The following is an 11,446-nucleotide window of genomic DNA, read 5'->3' as shown; positions in this document are numbered from 1 at the left end:
GCGCTGTTGCTACGGTCGCAGGTTCGAATCCTGCCTCGGGCTTGGATGTGTGTGATGTCCTTTGGTTAGTTAGGTTTAAGTAGTTCTAAGTCTAGGGGACTGATGACTTCAGATGTTAAGTCCCATAGTGTTTTGAGCCATTTGAATCTTTTTTTAATGACTGCGAAGTTCCTGAATGTATTAATTTTCCGTTTATCAGGGTTGCCTGGTGCAGGGAAAATGTTAGTTTCCGTCATACAATAGACACTTCGCATTTTTGTAACGACTACAGGGAATAAGAAAGTAAGGTAAAAACTTAAAACTTTTGTGTGTGCTCTTTGCACTTCGTGCTACGGGCGCTACGTTCACTTGTCAGAGCTGCGTCTGCTTATTCGCCGATCCACGCACTAGGCAGGAAGGGCTGTACAAACCGCTGTTACAAGCGGTTCTTCGAGCGCCAAAAAGAGTAACTTCAACATTTTTTTAAAAAATATTTGCAGTGCACCTTTGCAGCTAAAATTTTGACAGCACATTTCTTTCTGTGCATTCTTCGTGCGTGAATAATTTCAGGGCAGGTTCGACATGTCAGATTGGACCATTTCCTTGTAAGTTCAATGGTAATTAACTCGGAAACAGCGCAACGTATCGAATTTTTTTCTTAAAACACTTTTTGAGCACAACTACCCTCAAATTCCCCTAATACTTATTCAGACTGATTCTGATATCCCTTATATACTGCTATAGTTATCTAAGCTAGTTAATAAAAAATAAAAATAAAACTTTATTGGACATTGGCACAGTTTGTAAACATATTAAATTTACAGCTACCTTCATGATCTAGGCTAAAAACTAGAATCTTAGCAATAATATCCATCATTGCTGTAAAAGTAATCCAGCACTGTAACACCCTATTCATGGGTACAGCCAATCAAATCATTAGCTGACATGCTGCACATGTATGCCCCATCTAGCCCACACACTAGTTCATTTTCAACATGTCACATACCAGTGATGCATACTCTCATGTTTTAATGCAAACTGAGGTGACAAAGGCCATTGGATAGCGCTATGCACATTTACAGATGCTGGTAGTATCGCGTACACAAGATATAAAAAGGCAGTGCACTTGTGCAACTGTCATCAGTACTCAGAGATTCATATGGAAAGGTCACCGACGTGATTATGTCAACACGACGATGATTAACAGGCTTTGAACGCGGAATAGTAGTTGGTGCTAGACACATGGCACATTCCATGGCAGAATTCTTAGAAAATTTAGTATTTTGATATCCAAAGTGTGAAGTGTGTGCCGAGAATACCAACTTTCGGGCATTGCCTCTCACCACGGACAACGCAGTTGCCGACAGCCTTCACATAAAGATCTAGATCAGCGGCGTTTGTGTAGAGTTGTCAGTGCTAACAGCCAGGCAACCCTGTATGAAGTAATCGCAGAAATCTGTGAAACACACGAAGAACGTATCCGTTAGGACAGTGCGATGAAATGTGGCGTTAATGGTCTATGGCAACAGACGACCGAAGCGAGAGTCTTTACTAACAGCACGACACCGCCTGCAGCGTCTCTCCTGGGCTCGTGACCGTATCAGTTGGACCCTAAACGATTGGAAAACCGTGGTCTGGTCAAATGAGTCCCGATTTTAGTTGATGGTATTTTCGAGTGTGGTGCAGGGCCCCTGAAGCTATGAATGCAGGTTGCCAAGAAGGAACTGTGCAAGCTAGCGGTGTCTCTATAATGGTGTGGGTTGTGTTTACAAGGAATGGACTGGGTCCTCTGGTCCGATTGAACCTATCATTAACTAGAAATTGTTCATGTTCGACAACTTGGAAACCATTTGCAGCCATTCATGGATTTTATGTTCCCAAATAACGATGTAATTTCTATGGATGATAAAACACCATGTTACCGGGCCGCAGTCGTTCACAGTTGTTTTGAAGAGCATTCCGGATAATTCTAGCGAATGATTTGGCCACCCAGTTCGCCCGATATGAATCCCATCGAACATTAATGGGACATAATCGAGACGTCAGTGAACAAAATCCTGCACCAGCAACACTTTCGTAATTACGGACGCCTATAAAATGCAGCATGCCTCATTATTTCTGCCGGGGATTTCCAACGACTTGTTTTTCTGCAGTGGCTTTAAAATTTCTTGTTAAGTCCATGCAATGTCGAGTTGCTGCACTGCGCCGTTCAAAAGGAGGTCCGTTACGATGTTAATAGGTACCCCATGAGTTTTGTTACCTAATCGTATAACCCAAAATCTTTCCTCCAGTAACTAAAATTTAATAATCCTGCACATAACGTAACAGTTTTTATAATCAAGAAATTCATGAATAACCTGTTATAATATAGCACAAAAGTCTGAAATTTTTACGAGAAATCCTATCTGCTAGTTGACGATGAGCCAGGCCTGCAAATAGTTATGATGAAATAAATCATTCATTCAAAACTTTTGGCTGAGTACAGTTTTTCCTTCAATGATAGTTGCAATGTATTGTTACTGAAGTGATGTATCATTCTGCTTGACAACTTATTCCATGAATCGTTGCTCAGTCTGCTGACTGTATGGCAATAAGTGTGATGGAGCAAAGTATGAGAGATCTTGTTACTGTAACCGCAATTTACTTTATATTTTAAGTAACTCTTTTTACTTCTAAAGCTTGAACTAGATTTTAAATTTCTGCTATCATATCACATTCTAATACAGAAATATTTATATGACGTATTATATCTCGCCTTTTGATGAAGGATACACAAATGTAGACTTTTAGGCTGTTCATGGTGAATTTCTCACTAGCGGATTTTCAAATTGTCATCCGTCTTTAATGACCCCGACGTCGACGGGACGTTAAACGCTAATCTTCCTTCCTTTCTTCAGACTATATATTGTCTCAATCTTCACACGGTGCCACATTGATGCTGTAAGAGTTTCAATTATGGTCTCTTTCCCGAGTGAATTTGCCCAGGGACGTGACGTGAAGGCGTCCAATAGCCTTGTTACTTTCTACAAAAAGAAAATCGAGCACTCATCGTTGTATAAATGGATGCTTCAGAAGTTCCACGGACAACAAATTAAACCTTGCCTTTAAAAAATGCCAATCGAACACTGCAGTGGAGTCCGTCATCGATATTTAACCAATTACTAGGACATCTTGAGGATAAATGGCGCTTGTGTGCATGCAGAAACTGTGGACAGTCGCCTCCATAAAGTTCGCATTATAGTCATTGTAGCCGAGGCACGTTTATGTGAACAGAACATCGTCATCGTGTGAAGAGGATATGATTGATTATCTAGTATCATCATTGGTGGCTAAATGGTGTAATGTCACGCTTGGGAATTAAACACTGATACTACCAAAGGAACATACAGAACGACAAAGCGTTCGATGCCGTTAACCACACAATTGAAAGGACCAAAATGTTTAACAGACGTATGAATTTGGAGGTTGTGATGTCTTGTTTTAGGCTAAGACGCTTTTGACAACAATTCGAGAGACTCTTACTGCCCAGCGCGATACCAACTGCTTTCTTCGATTATTTGTACAAAAGTTGCAGGTGGAATGTGGCGATGTATTCAATTTCATCAGTGACCAATCTCACCCTCATAGTGATGCGTCAGTGAGCAGCTTCACGACTGATGTTGGCCTCAACCGTGTGAATTGATTACCTTGTTCACCCGACAGGAACTGCACGTGAGACAGATTGAAGTCGACTGATTTTGATTTTTCACAATTTCCATAAGCACTGGCAGGCTGTATTAGAGTTGGCCAGCGTCTCTAATGATCTCGTTGTCACCGGGAGTTCCCTTTCAGAGTTGCGGGGTCCATGCCTAATCTCCCAATATTACAAACTTTGCCGACAATGAATTATTTAAGCTGTAATGAACCTCAGGCAGCATGAGTGAATTTAAAACCAACTGAGTGACATCAGGAGTTCACTATAGGAACATGTTTCTATGTGGACTTTTTTCATGAAGTTGACCTCAAGCCTGAAACAGCCTATCAGAGACCTGTACAAAGCCAGAAGAGGCTGTAGAAGTACTAAGGCCAAGTGAACGTGTGAAAAACTGCACAAAAAACGAGACTTCATTATGAATTTTATTGTGATTCTTGAGTTTCTCCCGGCGTATTTGATAATCAAAATATCCACGGGTGTACTGCCGGTCTATAGTGTCCAACGGGCACAATATTTCGGCGATCAAACATGTCAGGTGAACTGACGGACTGAGCTCCTGTGAACGCGCCGGCACGGAGATCTGTACGCTATGGCTGCTCAGGGGGAACTGGGTTCGGTCGCGGCGGCGGCCGATTTAAATACCCTCCGTCCGCGGCGCGCTCCCTCCGCCGTCCGCGCCCCGCGCCACGGTAGAGCGGTGGAACAGATTGCGACGACGTCTGAGATGACGTCGGTGTGATGGCTCTGTCCACCGTGGTCCTCACAACTATGCGTTTGCTCGATTTACTCTTGATTAACCCAATTGCTGGTTCCCAAGCCTTGCTAAGATTATAGCCACAGTCACGGTTTATGAGGTCGTCATTGGTGCGAATTTCGATGGCCTCTCTAACAACGCTGTCCCAGTATCTCGACGTCTGTACCAGAATCCTCGTGCGCTCATACTCCATAGCGTGATTTTCCGACAAAAAATGTTCAGCGACCGCCGACTTGCTCGGATACATCAGTCGAGTGTGCCTCTGGTGTTCACGGCATCGATCCTCGACGGAACGCATCGTCTGACCAATATATGACTTGCCACATTGACACGGAATCTGGTACACGCCGGCCTTCCTCAAACCGAGGTCATCTTTGGCGCTCCCAACCAGTGCACGAGTTTTATTCGGAGGACAAAACACAGTTCCGACCCGGTGTTTCTTCAGAATGCGGGCGATTTTCCCCGAGAGTGCGCCTGTGTATGGAATAAATCCAGTGCCTACCTCCTCCCTCGTGACTTCATCCATCTCAACAGGTTGTGATGCAGTGTTTGGGCGGAGAGCACGTTGGATCTGCCACTCTGAGTACCCATTTTTTCGAAATACAGTTCTCAGATGTTCCAATTCCTGGGGTAGACTCTCTGTGTCAGAGATAGTGCGCGCCCTATGTACAAGAGTTTTAAGTACCTAATTCCTCTGTGAAGGGTGGTGGCGGCTGTCTGCGTGCAAATACAGATCAGTGTGTGTTGTCTTTCGATACACCCCATGACCTAGGGTGCCGTCAGCCCTTCTCCTGACCAAGACGTCAAGGAAAGGTAATTTACCCTCCGTTTCAGTCTCCATAGTGAATTTGATGTTGGGGTGTATGGAGTTTAGATGTGTAAGGAAGTCAAGGAGTTTATCCATACCATGTGGCCAGATGACGAACGTGTCGTCCACGTAACGGAAAAAGCAAGTAGGTTTCCATTCGGATGACGACAGGGCTTCCTCCTCGAAGTTCTCCATGAACAAATTCGCTACCACCGGTGAGAGTGGGCTACCCATGGCGACTCCTTCCGTTTCTTCGTAGTATTCTCCATTAAAAAGAAAATACGTGGAAGTCAAGACATGCCTAAAAAGTTCAGTGGTATTCTCGTCAAACCTCTGACCAATCAACTCTAGCGACTCTCGCAGGGGTACCCTCGTAAACAAGGAAACGACGTCAAAACTCACCATGATATCTGACTCATCCAACCTGAAGCTATCAAGGCGTTTAACAAAATCCACGGAATTACGGATGTGATGAGGGCATTTACCCACATAAGGACTTAATATTCCCGTCAGGTATTTGGCCAAAAATATGTAGGTGCCCTGATGTTGCTGACAATGGGGCGTAATGGTACCCCCTCTTTGTGAACCTTCGGGAGTCCATATAGTCTAGGCGGTACCGGACCTTGGGGTAACAATTTCTTAGCGTCACCCTCCGGTAAATCTGCGTCCTTGAGAAGAACCCTCGTCTTGTTCTCCACCTTCTTTGTAGGGTCAACGCTGATCTTCCGGTAGGAACCGTCATTTAGCAGGCTCTGCATCGTATCAGTGTAGTTCTTATGGGAGACAACAACTGTGGCATTGCCTTTGTCAGCCGGTAAGACAACAACTTCAGAGCGTTCCCTCAGGTCACGAATGGCCGCCCTCTCTTTACTGCTGATATTGGACTTCATCGGCTTGGATTTCGTCAACGCACGACAAGTTTCACGACGTATTTCCTCGGCTGATTCTGGCGGAAGTCGAGCTGCAACCTGTTCAACAGCACTAACAACTTCTGCGACCGGAGTGAACTTGGGGGTGGGAGCGAAGTTGAGACCTTTCTGCAAAACCGAGACCGCATCATCACTCAACACCATGCCACTCAAATTGATGACAGTCTTGCACGGGACCTGCAGAGATGGTTTGTCAAGGAGACGTGAGAACTTAGCTGTTTGACGTCCCGTAGCCTTCTTATGGGCGGAATCAGCTGACACCCAGGTGACACCATCAATCCAATCCCAGGAAAAAGATGTGAACTTTGTAGCCAGTTGCAAATGTAATTTGAGTAATTCCTGTGAGATAAACTCAAGGCTCCAGCGGGTGAATTGCACTCTCTCACATACCAATGCGAGGCTGGCTCGTTTCTTGATTCTCTTAGCTGCTGCAGAATCGATGTGATGCATAACCTTAGCAAAATTTGGAACAACATTCTCGGAACGACATCTCTTTAGAAAGGCAAGAGTACTTAGCAACCGACATCTACGGTGGCGCAGCTTTTCAAATTTCTTCATGCTGCGATACATCTCCTCCCCGTAAAGGTGTATGATGTGATTCTTGAGTTTCTCCCTGCGTATTTGATAATCAAAATATCCACGGGTGTACTGCCGGTCTATAGTGTCCAACGTAATATTGTTCCCGTTGGACACTATAGACTGAAGCGCCTAGAACCGCACGGCCACATCGGCCGGCCTGAATCAATACTTATTTAAGCCTTAGGCGATTCATCAGGCTAAAAATACTGACTGATGGGTCTGGGTAGTGTGCTATTCTGTTAATTTAGCTATGGAGTACTCCGGATGAAGGGCCAACAGAAGATGGCAGTTACCTTGTTTCTCAATAATGGAATCAAAATGGCAGTTACAAAACGGCTCATGCCTTCACTCCATTATATAGATCTGAGAGGGGCAGTCTGCTGATCCCGAACAATATGCCTTCTCCTCTTCTTTCCTTGACGGTTGAATATTGATAATAAATACGCTTTTCATGATCATGATTCAAAATAAACATTTCCATATCGAGTGCCATTCTACTTGTGTTCATTAGTGGCGTCAGTTGCAGAGGCGGTTTCTATAGTCCATTTTCCCAAATTTATAGACTATCGGCATGCTAACCTGAGAGAACTTCCCAAAGGAATTTTCGACAGCTGCTTTATCTGTGAAACATATGTTCCAGAATAATTATTCAAGGTGTCTAAGTTATGCATGCTGTTCTTGGATCAGGTTTTTTCATCTAGTCGTTAACTGGTACAGAAAATCTCTTGACCAATGATAAATTGCTTAACTCTTGACTTTTTCACACAGCAGGATGCAGAAAGTCATAGCATATATTGTTCCACCAGTTTTCAGCAGTTATTGCAAAGTACTTAGGGTAACGACCGATATCTGTTTATGATGCATTATCAGTTTCTACGTATTTGTCTACTGATAATAATGACAAAAAGTTTCTTATAAGATGCCAGTACTCTGCGAAATGAAACATGACAGTGACGTGACTTTGTCATCAAGGAGGTATAATAATAGCAGTTTTAAGGAAGCATAGGAGCACAGCAATCAGTCACAATCCCAGTAGTCTTTTATTATTATTGAATGTCTAGATTTCAGTAATAAATAACTATCTTCAGTGCTAAAACAGCCGCCGTTTCGAGTCCTCCCTCGTGCGTGGGTGTGTGTGTTGTTGTTAGCATTACTTAGTTTAAGTAGTGTGTAAGTCTAGGGACCGCCGATGGCCTCAGCAGTGTGGTCCCTTAAGAATTCACACACATTTGAACATAGTTTTTTTTTTTTTTGCTGAAGCACAAGGAAATTTCAGAATGAGAACTGATTTACATAAAACGTTAAGTAGAATACCACGTTATCCGATAGCAATGATCCATTCCAATCAACATATCACACGTACCGCAACTGGACCTACGCCATATATCACTTAAGAAATTGAAGTCGGTACAGGACATTTGTATATTTTTATTAAATGTATCTGGTTAAATTAGAACTGTGAAGTTGATCTTCAGTATTTTACTATGATATTAACAGATCTCTATAAAAACGATTTGAATTAACTTTTTTATGTTTCCTTTGTACTAATTATTTAGTGGATCGCTTAACCGCAATGATACGAGCGACTATGCTACGTTTTGGCTTTTAACGAATTTCAAATTGATGTAGATCTATGTTTCATCAAGAAGATTTTTAAAAAAATGTTTCCTTTTTCATTTCTAATATGTTGCAACAGTTTTGTACACGACAGCTATAGAAACCTACTAATATATTTTGCATAAGATTAGGTGGAGCGCTTCACCACTAATGCATGAACAAACACATGGAAAATCGCAATTTACTGATGAATTTTAAAGGTGATATGCAAATATACTTGCTGTTTTCGTTTATCAAAAAATGGTTTTAAACTACTATATCGGAAGGAAACTGGGTTAGCTATTTTCGTAGTGTAGAAGGCGTTACTCATATTACATGACACATACTGAGGCTGCTATACTTGTAAACAACTACCTAAATTTCCTTCTGCCGATACGCCATGTATTGCTACGAGTTTGTTGAATGGTAATTCACTCAAATGGTATGTTGACTAGTATTGATCACTGCTATTGGATAACGTAGTATTTTGCTTTTTTGTGTGTGAATCAGTTCTCATTCTGTAAGTTCCTTGTGTTTTAGCACTGTAGAATGGTATTTACATCTCAAGTCTACATATGCAAGAATAATTTAAAAACCAGTGGGATTGCAACTTATTGCTGTGTTCTCTCCTTCCTTAAATTAATCGCTGTGCACAACGATTCCTTATGGAATCAAAGTTGTATAAGCGGAACTGTCATGACGTTACAAACTTGAAGCCAACCTACACCATGTTGGTTGCTTCAAACATCAGCTTCTGGTGGAAGTGTTTTGATAAAAAAAAAATGTTGCCTTTTGCTATTTACGAGTGTACTAATCATTCTGATTATAGGTAATGTGTAAAGGAATCAAATTTAATTCCTAAATGGACTCATCGAAACGATATTTCTTTCATATACAAGAATTTTAGTGTGTTATTTGATTTGAGTGAGAGAACCAAACAGTGAAGTCATTGGTCGCATCGTATTAGGAAAGAATGGGGAAGGAAATCGGCCGTGCCCTTTCAAAGGAACCATTCCGGCATTTGCCTGAAGCGATTTAGGGAAATCATGGAAAACCTTAATCAGGATGGCCTGTCGCAGATTTGAACCGTCGTCCTCACAAAAGCGAGTCCAGGGTCCTATCACTGCGCCACCTGGGTCAAGAATTTTGGTTGCACTGTGTACTTTTAGCGTTGTGGATTTATTTCTGTCATTTGACTTTAGATTTCCTATCAGTACAACACGAGAAGCTCGCTGGGTGACCACTGTGGGGAGAAAACATTGGAAACGGACCAAACACAGAAAAATATGTTCACAGCGACTTCGAGAAGAGGACTTACATCGAACTTCAGTTTCGTCGAACCGTATTAATAAAAATGTTGGTTCACGAAAGCAGCGTTTTCACGTCACACACTTCTCTTTTTGGTTTATCGAAACGTAAAAAAAAGCAAGTTGCATTAAGGAGGTGAATTATTTCATAATACTGGGTCAAATATCCATCTAAGACATGAAGAAGTATGAAAATACTATCCTGGTGCTGTGTTATTCACGGAAGCAGTGTAACACTTTCTAGTTTTAAAAAAACTGTTCCGTGCACAAGAAGCAATCGTAAAAATTAGTCAGCTAATATTTTGGGGCATTTACGATTGCGGTGTTGGCTTCAAAGAAACGTACATCGTTAAGTCTGCAATGCCATCTCCCCCTATTGTACCTCCATGGTTTTCACTTTCTGTTGATATTTCGTCTGTCAGTAGCTTCGCGGTAGCTAGTCCACGTCTTTGATACTAATGCACTTACGGTAACTTTTACGCTTCATGATACGCTTCTTCTGTATGTTAAATCTCAATCAATCACAATTCCGGTTGGGTCGAACTGGGAAATACGCACTGCAGATGAAGCACAAACACTATCTGCAGGTCTTACTGAAGTGTACACACCACTATCAGACTCCACGTGAAATGGCGTTAAGTCTTGTTTCTGACAGTGATTCGAATTCCCCGCCAATAAACAGTATCGATATGTAATCTGAACTGCTGCGTTTGGCATGTAATAACAGTTTCTCGCAGCTTCTCAGGCGGCCCAAGTAGAAGGTACGCTAGATAGAGTTCAGCGCTTTGATACGTGCGCGCGGTCACGTACTGCCACATACCTGTTACAACTTGGAGTCTTTAGACCGCGCCATTAGATATAGTGTCCAGCTGCTGCATACGTTTCGGTTTTCTCTCTTACCGCTTTTGCTCTGGACTGATCATATACGCTTATGACGAATTTGCTGCGTTTAGGACTGTTGTTAGCTAGCCGTTCGCTACGTCAACTTACTGTTATTACAGGCCACTCCAGGCTGTCATTTGCCCCACTGCTCTCCACGTCACTGCGTGTCGAGTTACACTGAACGTTTGCTACATAAGTGAGTAGGAGACTGAAATGAATCCCTCGGGATCAACACACACCGTACAGGCTATTTCTTTTCTTTTTAACAAGTAACTCCATAAGCAATATTCGGGAGATTGTTACAGAATATTTCTGAGTATTTTGGTGTAAGAGATACGCGGTCTCCGGTGAATGCGAATTCGAGAGCGAAGAGTGAAGTGGTGGTCACTACGGTTATCAAGCTTAGGTAACGTGAGTGAATGGAACAAGTTTAAGCTTATCCATTACCGATGTATTAGCGTCCATAGCTGTTTATTCAGTGTAAATCATAAAACTCCAACCAGTCACTTCTTCTAAGTAGTTATTTGTTACCCCATGTAAGGTTTTCGAAACTTTTCAGGCTCATCTTCAGATGATTTTCCGAAAATTAAATAGCTATTTCAAGTATGGTGCTGGGTGCTAGTTTGCGACAGTAGGGGTGGCTGTTGTTAATATCCATCTACCTGCTTCCATTGTGATGACCAGTCGGTACCGCATCACACACTTTTACACAATATGTCTGCATTAACGCTGTGATAAAGAAACTTTGCCAGCACATGTGCTATACAGTTGTATAGTACATGGCTGGAATATTAACCCTCCAGCAGGTGCGTCAACTTTCATGACGCCACTAGTCGCGATGTATCTCGTGGATACATGCGACGATTTTTGTGGTTTTTTGTTTGTTTAGATTCTTTTTCTTTTGATTTTGTTTTAAAT

This window comes from Schistocerca gregaria, chromosome X (genome assembly GCF_023897955.1).
Source record: "Schistocerca gregaria isolate iqSchGreg1 chromosome X, iqSchGreg1.2, whole genome shotgun sequence".
Classification (NCBI taxonomy): Eukaryota; Metazoa; Arthropoda; class Insecta; order Orthoptera; family Acrididae; genus Schistocerca; species Schistocerca gregaria.
Note: the sequence above shows the minus strand (reverse complement) of the source record.